The following is a 10,711-nucleotide window of genomic DNA, read 5'->3' on the forward strand; positions in this document are numbered from 1 at the left end:
TAATTGTATTTACCTTGTGTAATAGTTTTTCATAAAGTATAATTGTATTATAGCATGTACCCCTGACGATTTTCTTGATACGTAATATGTGCTCTTGTTTGTATTGTATGTAGTTTTGTTGTTTAAATAAAATGTAAAAGACACAACTTTCCGGATGCGGCTGCTGTAAAAATAAAATGACATCAAGGGTGCTGTACGCAGAGGTCTGAAACCTGCTCCACAGAAGATCTTTATCCAGAGGTGTTAAAGAAGTCGAGATCTCGCCATGAGAGGGGAAGCATCTCAGAAAAAGCAGGTGCAGTCGGTTCCACGGTCATAACGCCACTAAGTCGGGCGACAAGAGCAAAACCCACCCGGATTCCTCCGGGCATGTAATGAGACAAAGAGACAGCACACAGCGGGTAGCGTGGCCGAGCGGTCTAAGGCGCTGGATTAAGGCTCCAGTCTCTTCGGGGGCGTGGGTTCGAATCCCACCGCTGTCAGGTGCTTCTGTCAAGACCCCCTTTCAGCTGGCTTCAGACAAAAGGGAGGGAACTGCTTTTTGGCAGTCTCTCGAGAAACTAAGCAAAGTGTTTAAAGATACTTTCTCAGCTTGACATCAAGGCACAAAACAAAAACCTTCTTGGGTCCTCTCAACCCAAAAGCGCTTTGCCACTTTTTGCGTTATGCAGGGAACGACGTCTGCCCAGATCCCTTTTGTGTCAATGCAAATCGTAGTGTGCCCTCCGTTTTAATGTTGGCTGAGCTGGCGTGCTGTTTCTGTCTGTGAAACTTGAATGTTCTGCTTGTTCACACCGAATCGTCGGCGGGGGTTGAGCTTGTTAAATCTTTGCGCATAGCGCTCCTTTGGAAGTACATTGTCCAAGTTCAAAAGCGATCGTGGGATTTAATTCATGCGTTCAAAAAGCATGCCTCGCACGACAGATTTAAATGGGGAATGGAGCCTGCTTCTTGCTGTTTTTCCTGTGGTTGCAGTTACAAAGTTGATCGTGCTTTCACATTCTGTTAACAGTATTCACTGGCTGAGCTTTATCAGTTGGTTTGTAAAGGAATCTCTGCTTCGGTTCCAGAAAAGTCATCTGTAGTGTGTTTTTTTCCGTGCCCATGGCAGTCTTTTAAAGCTGGTAGTAATGGCGGCGAAGTTAATTTTTTATCCTCTTTAAAAGAATAAGGACGGGCTGGGGCGAGCTCCATTTACCACTCTTTCAGCTAACCGCCGAACTCGCGAACTGATTACAGTGCAGAGCCACAGGCGCCTCGCTTTTCTCCACTCTCTGGGTTAGGGTGAAAAAAAAACTTTGCTGGTATTAGCTGGCCTGCTGGGAGTACCTCTTCTTCACTGATAAGCAAGATTTGTGTTTCATCTTTCGCAAGCTGTATAGATTTCTTTCAAAACAAGTTGTTCCAGAAAGGAAACGAACACTTGCATTCACCTGAATTAAAAGGCATGGGATTTGCCCGTAAGGATAAATTCTGTACAGTAAGACAGGAAGAAAGTCACCGCTGGGAATCGGACCCAGGAACTCCTGTTTACTAGACAGGCGCTTTAACCAACTAAGCCAATGCGCCGGCAAAGTGCTGTCCTTTGACAGCCACTTGGACACGTCTCAACTGCTCTGTGACATCTGCGTTCGGTGTGCACCGAGCCTGCTCGCCTTGAAAGTTGCCTCATTTACATGCCATAGCTCCACCACTAAGAGAAAGGATGAGAAATGGCTTTTATCTGGCACTTTTCATGTCAGAGGATCTCAATCTGCTTTCCGTGTACAAGAGGATGTCCAACTCATGTAGCTAAAGACGTAGACGACAGTGCTCCACTGAAATCTTGATCTCACAACCCTCGGCATGACTCCGCTGTGTTCTGCTTTAGACAGACAAACTCCACGCTGGTGGGAAATTCCATAGGTAATGATCACATTTTCTTGCATGCTTCTGTAGAGTTTGGGCATTTACTTGGACAATTATTAATTGTAGCAGTAAATCACAAAATTGATTCTTTTGATGGCTTTAGAATCCAACCATGCAATATAACTCAAACAACGCACACACACAGGTACTAATACACGAGGATACATTTATTAATACATAGAATATGCATATAAACAGATCTTATCGAGAGGGTTATCAGAATACAAAAGGTATATATTCAGTCAGTTACAAAGAGTTACATATATCAAGAGGACATACATTCAGTATATCATTCATTTAGACCGTTTCGTAATTGAACTTGGTTATAACTTCTACATTAGATACTCAAAACAAGTACATAACTCTTGTTGGGATAACAATTGAATTCTCGAGCAGTAATGCAGTGAAGTTGAATACTCATCCAATCTCTGGGGATTCAGATCTTCTGCGGGCACAAAGAAACAGTTGCAGGCTGTTGCTGTCCAATCCGCGCTCTCTGGCTCGGTGCCAGGCTTTGCTGTGCGGCTTGCGACGGTGCGCTGCTGATGCTCACTGACCGGCTAGTTAGTGTTGGCTTTAACTAGCAAAGTTTGCACACAGGAGAAAAGATGACTGTGAGTCCCAGCAAGTTAGGAAGAGGACAGGTTCGTTCCTGATGAAGAGCTAGTTCTGAATAGTGATTCAGCTGTCCACAGTTCCGACCTGTTCACGAGGATTGCTGCTGGTGCTAACCTCAGGTGGATCCTCTGGTTACTCTCTGGCAACCTCCGCTCTAGACTCTTAGAACAAAGGAAAGTTCTGGCACTCGGACACACTGGCCGTTCCGTGGTTGTCCGGGCTGAGTCTCAGGATGGTCAGGAGGCGCGCTGCGAGAATGTCCTGCCCTTGGGAGCCTTCTGCTCCTGGGCCGTCCTGCCCTGGAATTCTCTTTTGAATTCCCTTTAGAAAAGTCCACAGAATTCTACACTAAAGGCTCTCTGTGTTGCCTGTTTTTACCTGGAGGAACTTCAGCTCGTTGATTGGCTAAAAGTTCCATGGGCATCAGAGTCCCATGTGGGTTACTCGGCCCTACCAGTCCCTGATTGGTTGATCAAGGTGAGATATGAGTCACTTACTCCTGACACTTAGGAATGCAATCCAGATGTCCATCTGGCACTCCCTAGACAGATAGGCACCAATGGATGCCCATTGATCATGATAGCCAGGCTTAGCTAAGTGCACCCCCCTCTGGGAGCTGTGCCTTATCAAAAGAAAACATCTTTAAATCAGCCTGCATGAATAGTTTCTCTGTGGCTGCACCACAGAGATGAACAGAGAGATGAGGCCTCATTTGGGAAAGCACTGAAACACTTAATTCTGTCTTATTAACAAGCATTGCCGCTACACTGGGATAGGACATTCCACACTGGAGTATTATTATTGAGAGACAGGATCACTGTCTGTTCCCCAGGCTGGGGCAGGAGATCCCACACTGTATCATTACTATTGAGAGACAGGCTCACTGTCTCTTCCTAAGGCTGGGAAAGGAGGTCACACGCTGTATTATTATTATTATTGAGAGACAGGTTCACCGTCTGTCCCTCAGGCTGGGACAGGAGATCACACACTGTATTATTATTACTGAGAGACAGGCTCACTGTCTGTTCTTCAGGCTGGGGCAGGAGATCACATTGTATTATTATTTTTGAGAGACAAGCTCACTGTTCCTCAGGCTGGAACAGGAGATGACACACTGTATTATTATTATTGAGATACAGCCTCAGTGCTCCCCAGGCTGGGTCAGGGGATCACACACTGATCTATTATTATTGAGAGACAAGCACACTTTTTGTTCCTCAGACTGGGACAGGGCATCCCACACTGGATTATTATTATTGAGAGACAGGATCACTGTCTGTTCCTCAGGCTAAGAAAGGAGCTCACACACTGGATTATTATTATTGAGAGATAGGTTTACTCTCTGTTCCCCAGGCTGGGACGGGAGATCACACACTGTATTATTAATATTGAGAGGCAGGATCACTGTCTCTTCCTCAGGCTGGGACAGGAGGTAGCACACTGTATTATTATTATTACTGAGATACAGGCTCACTGTCTGTTCCTCAGACTGGGACACGAGATCACACACTGTATTTTTATTATTGAGAGACAAGCTCACTTTTCCTCAGGCTGGGACTGGAGATCACACACTGTTATTATTGAGAGACATGCTCACTGTTTGTTCCCCAGACTGGGACAGGACATTCCACACTGGATTATTATTATTGAGAGATAGGTTTACTGTCTGTTCCCCAGGCTGGGACAGGAGATCACACACTGTATTGTTATTATTGAGAGACAAGCTCACTGTTCCTCAGGCTGGGACAGGAGATCACATTGTATTATTATTATTGACAGATAAACTCATTGTTCCTCAGTGTTATTATTATTGAGAGTCTGGCTCCCTGTTCCCCAAGCTGGGACAGGAGGTCACACACTATATTATTATTATTATTGAGAGACAGGCTCGCTGTCTGTTCCTCAGGCTGGGACAGGAGATCACACACTGTACTATTATTATTGAGAGACAGGCTCAGTGTTCCCCAGGCTGGGACAGGAGATCACACACTGTATTATTATTATAGAGAGACAGGCTCACTGTTTGTTCCTCAGGCTGGGACTGGAGATCACACACTGTTCTATTATTATTGAGAAACAGGCTCGCTGTCTGCTCCTCAGGCTGGGACAGGAGATCACACACTGTATTATTATTATTATTGAGAGACAGGGTCACTGTCTGTTCTTCAGGCTGGGATAGGAGATCACACACTGTATTATTATAATTGAGAGACAGGCTCGGTGTCTGTTCCTCATGCTGGGAGAGGAGATCGCACACTGTATTATTTTTATTGAGAGACAGGTTCGGTGTCTGCTCCTCAGGCTGGGACAGGAGATCACACACTGTTGTAGTGTGCTCTCACGAGGCACCAGTTCTGTAGGGGTTTGGGCATTTACTGGGACAATTATTAATTGTGGCAGTTAATCACAAAATTGATTCTTTTAATGGTCTCAGAATCCAACCATGCGAGATAACTCAAACAACGCACACACAGGTACTAATACACGAGGATACATTCATTAATATATATAATATGCATGTAAACCAAACAGATCTTATCGTAAGGGTTATCAGAATACAAAAGATATATATTCATTCAGTTACAAAGAGTTACACATATCAAGAGGACATACGTTCGGTATATCATTCATTTAGACCGTTTCGTAATTTAACTTGGTTACAACTTCTGCATTAGATACTCAAAACAAGTACACAACTCTTAGGAATTAAATTGATATCAACTCGTTGGGATAACAATAGAATTCTGGAGCAGTAATGCAGTGAAGTTGAATACTCATCCAATCTCTGGGGATTCAGATCTCCTGCGGGCACAAGCAAATGCAGGCTTGTTGCTGTCCAATCCGCACTCTCTGGCTCCGTACCAGGCTGTGCTGTGCGGCTTGTGACGGTGCGCTGCTGATGCTCTCTGAATACTGGCTAGTTAGTTTTGGCTGAAACTAGCGAAGTTTGTGCACAGGAGAAAAGATGACTGTGAGTCCCAGCAGGTCAGGAAGAAGACCAGTTCGTTCCTGATGAAGCGCTAGTTCTGAATAGTGATTCAGCTGTCCACAGTTCCGACCTGTTCACGAGGCTTGCTGCTGGTGCTAACCTCGGGTGGATCCTCTGGTTACTCTCTGGCAACCTCCGCTCTCGACTCTTAGAACAAAGGAAAGTTCTGGCACTTGGACACACTGGCCGTTCCGTGGTGGTCCAGGCTGAGTCTCAGGATGGTCAGGAGGCGCGCTGCGAGAATGTCCTGCCCTTGGGAGCCTTTCTGCTCCTGGGCCGTCCTGCCCTGGAATTGTCTCACACTCCTGGAATTCTCCTTTGAATTCCCTTTAGAATAGTCTTGGAGTTCTTTGTTGCCTGTTTTTACCTGGAGGAACTTCAGCTCATTCATTGGATGAAAGTTTCATGGGCATCAGAGACCCACGTGGGTTACTCGGCCCTACCAGTCCCTGATTGGTTGATCAAGGTGAGATATGAGTCACTTACTCCTGACACTTAGGAATGCAGTCCAGATGTCCATCTGGCACTCCCTAGACAGTTAGGCGCCAATGGATGCCCATTGATCATGATAGCCAGGCTTAGCTAAATGCATCCCCATTTGGGAGCTGTCCCTTATCAAAAGAAAACATATTTAAATCAGCCTGCCTGAATAGCTTCTCTGTGGCTGCACCACAGAGGTGAAGAGAGAGATGGGGCCTCATTTGGGAAAGCACAGCAACACTTAATTCTGTCTTATTAACAAGCATTGCCGCTACAATTAGTAGGAAGAAAGATACAATGTTTTGAAAATGTAATATGTTTTAAAGGATTAAAGGGAAAATAAATACTTTATATACGCAAACTAATTCAACTGAGCTCCTCTAAACAATATCGCCTGAAGAATTGCCAAAGCACAGTGTATGAATTTGGGTGACACTGGGGGAAAAGGATCACAACATTGAAAACCACAAGGCTTATTTTCAACAGCAAAATTTGTGCTTGAAAATATTTGACAAAAAAAGGAATATTACATGCACGGAAACCAATATTTACCACTAGGGTAGAATGCCGCATAGAACAGTTGGATAGAAGGTTAGTGTAACTCTATAGTGCATCACAGAGGTCAGTCTCTTCCCCCTCATTATGCAGGCTGACTTGTTCACAGTGAACTGTCCTCCAGCGATAGTCAGCTGTAATCACTGACGCAGACATGATGTTAATACTCTGACAGCATCTTGGCTGATTTGGTTAAAGTGTTTTCCTATTAAACAGGAGATTCTGCGCTCAAATCCCAGCAGTGTCTTTCTTCCTGTCTTGTCTTACAAAATGTATCACTATGGATGATTACATGCAGCTTGATTTTGTTTAATGCAAGTTTTCATTCCCTTTCTGATGGCTCTCTACAGTAATTTTAAAAGTACTAATCGGGATGGATTACTGTACATATCCTCAGTAAAGGGGAATATATAAGTAGTGACTATCCAAATTGCATTTTTGTGTGAAACACATTTCAGAAAATCGAAAACCAATTTTCAAAACTCACAATAACAAGACAAAGGCAAAACATAAGTTCACTTGCACTTTATGCATATTTACCACAACCTTGCCTTCTGATCATAAAAAGTCTTAATTTTAATGTAGCAGTTTTAAATGGGACATTCAGAACATGACATATGAGAATATATGGTTAACCGAGGATGAGCAAAGGATGATCGCACTTTCTGCTTATTGCTATGAACCTACCCCTGGTTATAAAAATGTCTCAAAATTCTGACACTGAGGTGTGAGACACAATGTAACAGGCTCTCATAATCCCGAAATACAAGAAATTTTACTGTAGCATTTTATAAATTTGACCCTGTGAACATTGCATGTCCCTCCTTCCTCATTACCAAAACATCTCAATGTCCCGGCACTATGTACATTTGTAATTACAACACTTCACTGTTTCATTTCTGAGTTGTGACATTGTGAACATGGCATGTTAAAGTATATAGAAAATCTAGATCAGAACAGGCTAAATGCAATTCCTAGTGATTTATCATTTTCTTACTTTCTAAATGAAAAAAATATTTTTTCAGTGATTATGACACTTCAGTATGACATAAAATATGCTTCAATGACAGAATAAATAATAATAATAAATAAGCATGGAAAAAATACCCAAAGTGGACATTCATAGTTGTGATAATAGAATGTTAGATATCGGGTGGGTAGCTGCGTCAGCATGCGTAGGCTGCAAAGGAACAATTAAAGCACTATTCCTGCTGAAAAGAAAAGAATCACAATGTTTCGGCTGTGGATCCTTCTTCAGGTGTGAGAAAGACAGGGCAGTAAGCAAAGATAATTTTCTTTTTTTTCTTTGCTGAATGCAGTTTATCGCTGATGACAACATCAAAGACATTAAGGAGTTTTTACGGTTAAAAGCTCCACATCAACTTCCTTCCATAACTAACCTTATCAGATCCCTCAACTCCCAACTCTTCCAGTTTCTCACTTCAGAGAAGGATAAAAAACTCAAAATTCTCTACAGAGAAAAACCATCAACACCCTTATCACCTCCACCAATCCTAACCTTGGTGTTACTACACCTCTGACCTTTCCCTTTCACCCCTTTGCATCCTCAGCTAACATATTTTAATAGTACAACAAAATTACAATAGATTGTACAGTATTTATGTTTAAAATTAAGGTAAATGTGTCAAAATATCGAAGTCCAAATGCACGGTGCTAATGTAACAAAGCTCGCAAGTTCTTAAACAAATCTGCATTGTATTTTTAAAATATTTCAGCAAAGAATGCAACGGGGGTATAAATGACGACTCGACTTTTTCTTGGGTGAATTTGGTTTTCTGGGGAGTTGCGATGTTGGGCATACAGTAATTGGACATTTCCCGGTGATTCTGACACGTGTTAAGCTCTCGCATTTCCTGCAAAAATTAAAATGGTTAAGGTTTCGCTGAGAAATCCAATCGACCTTTGCGAAGACAATGTTTACATCGCAAAAGAAACACGTCCCTGGGTGGATTTGAACCACCAACCTTTCAGTTATGAAATCGAACGAGCGACACAGATGGAATGGTGGGTCCGTGTCTCACATCACAACATTTCGGTTAAAAAAAAATCTTTTTTTTGCCAGCTGGTAATATTTCTTCTGCACTGATAATCAAGAATTGATTTTTATTTCTCGCAAGCTGTGTGAATTTCTTTAAATACAAGTTTTCCAGAAAGGAAATGAATACATGCATTTAACGAAATCTCAAGCCCTTTGTGATAGTCCGAAATGGTACGTTATGTACCACAAGATAGGAAAAAAAACATGACTGGGATTTTCAGCTACGTGACCTACGGTACCAGACTGGGGTAAAGTTACCTTGAAGTTCGAAAACGATTTTGGCACGCCTGTAGCGTTTACACGAAACCTCTTAGAATCGCGAGAATACTTGCTTTGTGTATAAAATACATTGTCAATGCTTTCTCAGCCTTTACTTTTTCGTTTATATGACATTTTCCCGTGGTAAAGTTAGCTTGAAGTTCGAAAACGATTTTGGCACGCCTGTAGCGTTTACATGAAACCTCTTAGAATCGCGAGAATACTTGCTTTGTGTATAAAATACATTGTGAATGCTTTCTCAGCCTGTACTTTTTCGTTTATATGACATTTTTTTGACCAATCACGAATATTATTTTGTCCATATCTTCGCAACGGAAGCACAGAACGCCTTCAAACCAAATGCATTTACGCACTAACTGGAACCCGGGAGACCGCTGTATACACAAGTTCACAACGCGAGAAATACTGTTCAATACGGCTTCATGCGAAAAACGCGTATATGACCATAGGCAACAGAATAGCGCAGTCTCCAATTACTCCGACTGTAAGCACGGGAATAAAGCTTTGTCTGAATTCTGAAACCCTTCCTTTACGTCCTGTTTTCATTCAGGTAAGAGTCAACTATATGCACAATACTACTGACAGCAGGAAGATTAAAATATTCTTTACTCAGCACCTTATTAAAAACAGCTCCCCTGATGTTCAAACCGATTTTTTAAACAGAACACTGACACAGCTTTGCGTTCTGAATCTCTTTTTCTCTTGCTTCTATTTAATGTGGCACAATGCACTGGGATAGGGGTATTCTGTTCACAAACCAATAGCATTTAAACCACAGCACCCACAATGCTGCAAGTAAGTGTTTTGCACACTAAGAGAGCGATGTCTTCCTCGTTAGTATAGTGGCAAGTATCCCCACCTGTCACGCGGGAGACCGGGGTACATCAGGACACGCATTGAAGTGAAAGCAGGATGCGCTGCGACATGCACTGTGAAGATCCCGCCACACTAAGAGGTAAGTGGGTCTGTTGGATCACAGCGCTAGGCGAATCCCCAAACAGTGTGCGTGGCAACAAACGAAACGGGCCTGTTTCCGCCCGGTTTCGATCCGGGGAAATCGGGCCCAGTAGTGGCGGGATCTGTACAGTACATGTCACAGCGCATCCTGCTTTCACTTCAATGCGCGTCCTGATGTACCCCAGTCTCCCGCGTGACAGGTGGGGACAGGTGACAGGTCCTATACTAACGAGGAAGACATCGCTCTCTCCGACCCTCGGCATCGTGTCCCGACCCACCGTGCTGGAAGCCGACGCGTGCTGTGATTCCTTTACGGAGCAGAAATGACAACCGAGGAGCCGAGAGATCATTTCAGCATTTCGCGTCTGAACGGAAAACACAAACGACCAACTCGGAATGACTTGCTTTTGACGCTTCTCAAAGCGTTCTTTGTGCATCGAACAGACCCACTCACCTCTTAGTGTGGCGGGATCTGCACAGTGCATGTCGCAGCGCTTCCTGCTTTCACTTCAATGTGCTTCCTGATGTCGAGTCGTGTGCCGTGCGGAGGCTCTGAAAGCGAGAGCAATGAAAAGGTGCACGACGCTGTGAAAGAAAACAGAGAAGTGAAAGGCAGTCATTCTCTAAGGAGGTGAAATAAAAGCTACTCCCCGTTGGGGAATCGAACCCCGGTCTCCCGCGTGACAGGCGGGGATACTTGCCACTATACTAACGAGGAAGACATCGCTCTCTCCGACCCCCGGCATCGTGTCCCGACCCAGCGTGCTGGAAGCCGACGCGTGCTGTGATCCCTTTACGGAGCAGAAATGACAACCGAGGAGCTGAGAGATCATTTCAGCATTTCGCGTCTGAACGGAAAACACAAA

At 43.7% G+C, this 10,711-nt stretch overlaps 1 non-coding gene across 1 annotated transcript; it reads left to right on the forward strand.

Moving 5' to 3' along the window:
• Nucleotides 1-400: 400 nt before the first annotated feature.
• trnal-aag (transfer RNA leucine (anticodon AAG)) lies at nt 401-482 on the forward strand. Its single transcript has one exon. It is a non-coding gene; the product is annotated as a tRNA-Leu (tRNA).
• Nucleotides 483-10,711: the final 10,229 nt, after the last annotated feature.

Source organism: Lepisosteus platostomus, chromosome 5, assembly GCF_059453375.1.
Source record: "Lepisosteus platostomus isolate fLepPlt1 chromosome 5, fLepPlt1.hap1, whole genome shotgun sequence".
Classification (NCBI taxonomy): Eukaryota; Metazoa; Chordata; class Actinopteri; order Semionotiformes; family Lepisosteidae; genus Lepisosteus; species Lepisosteus platostomus.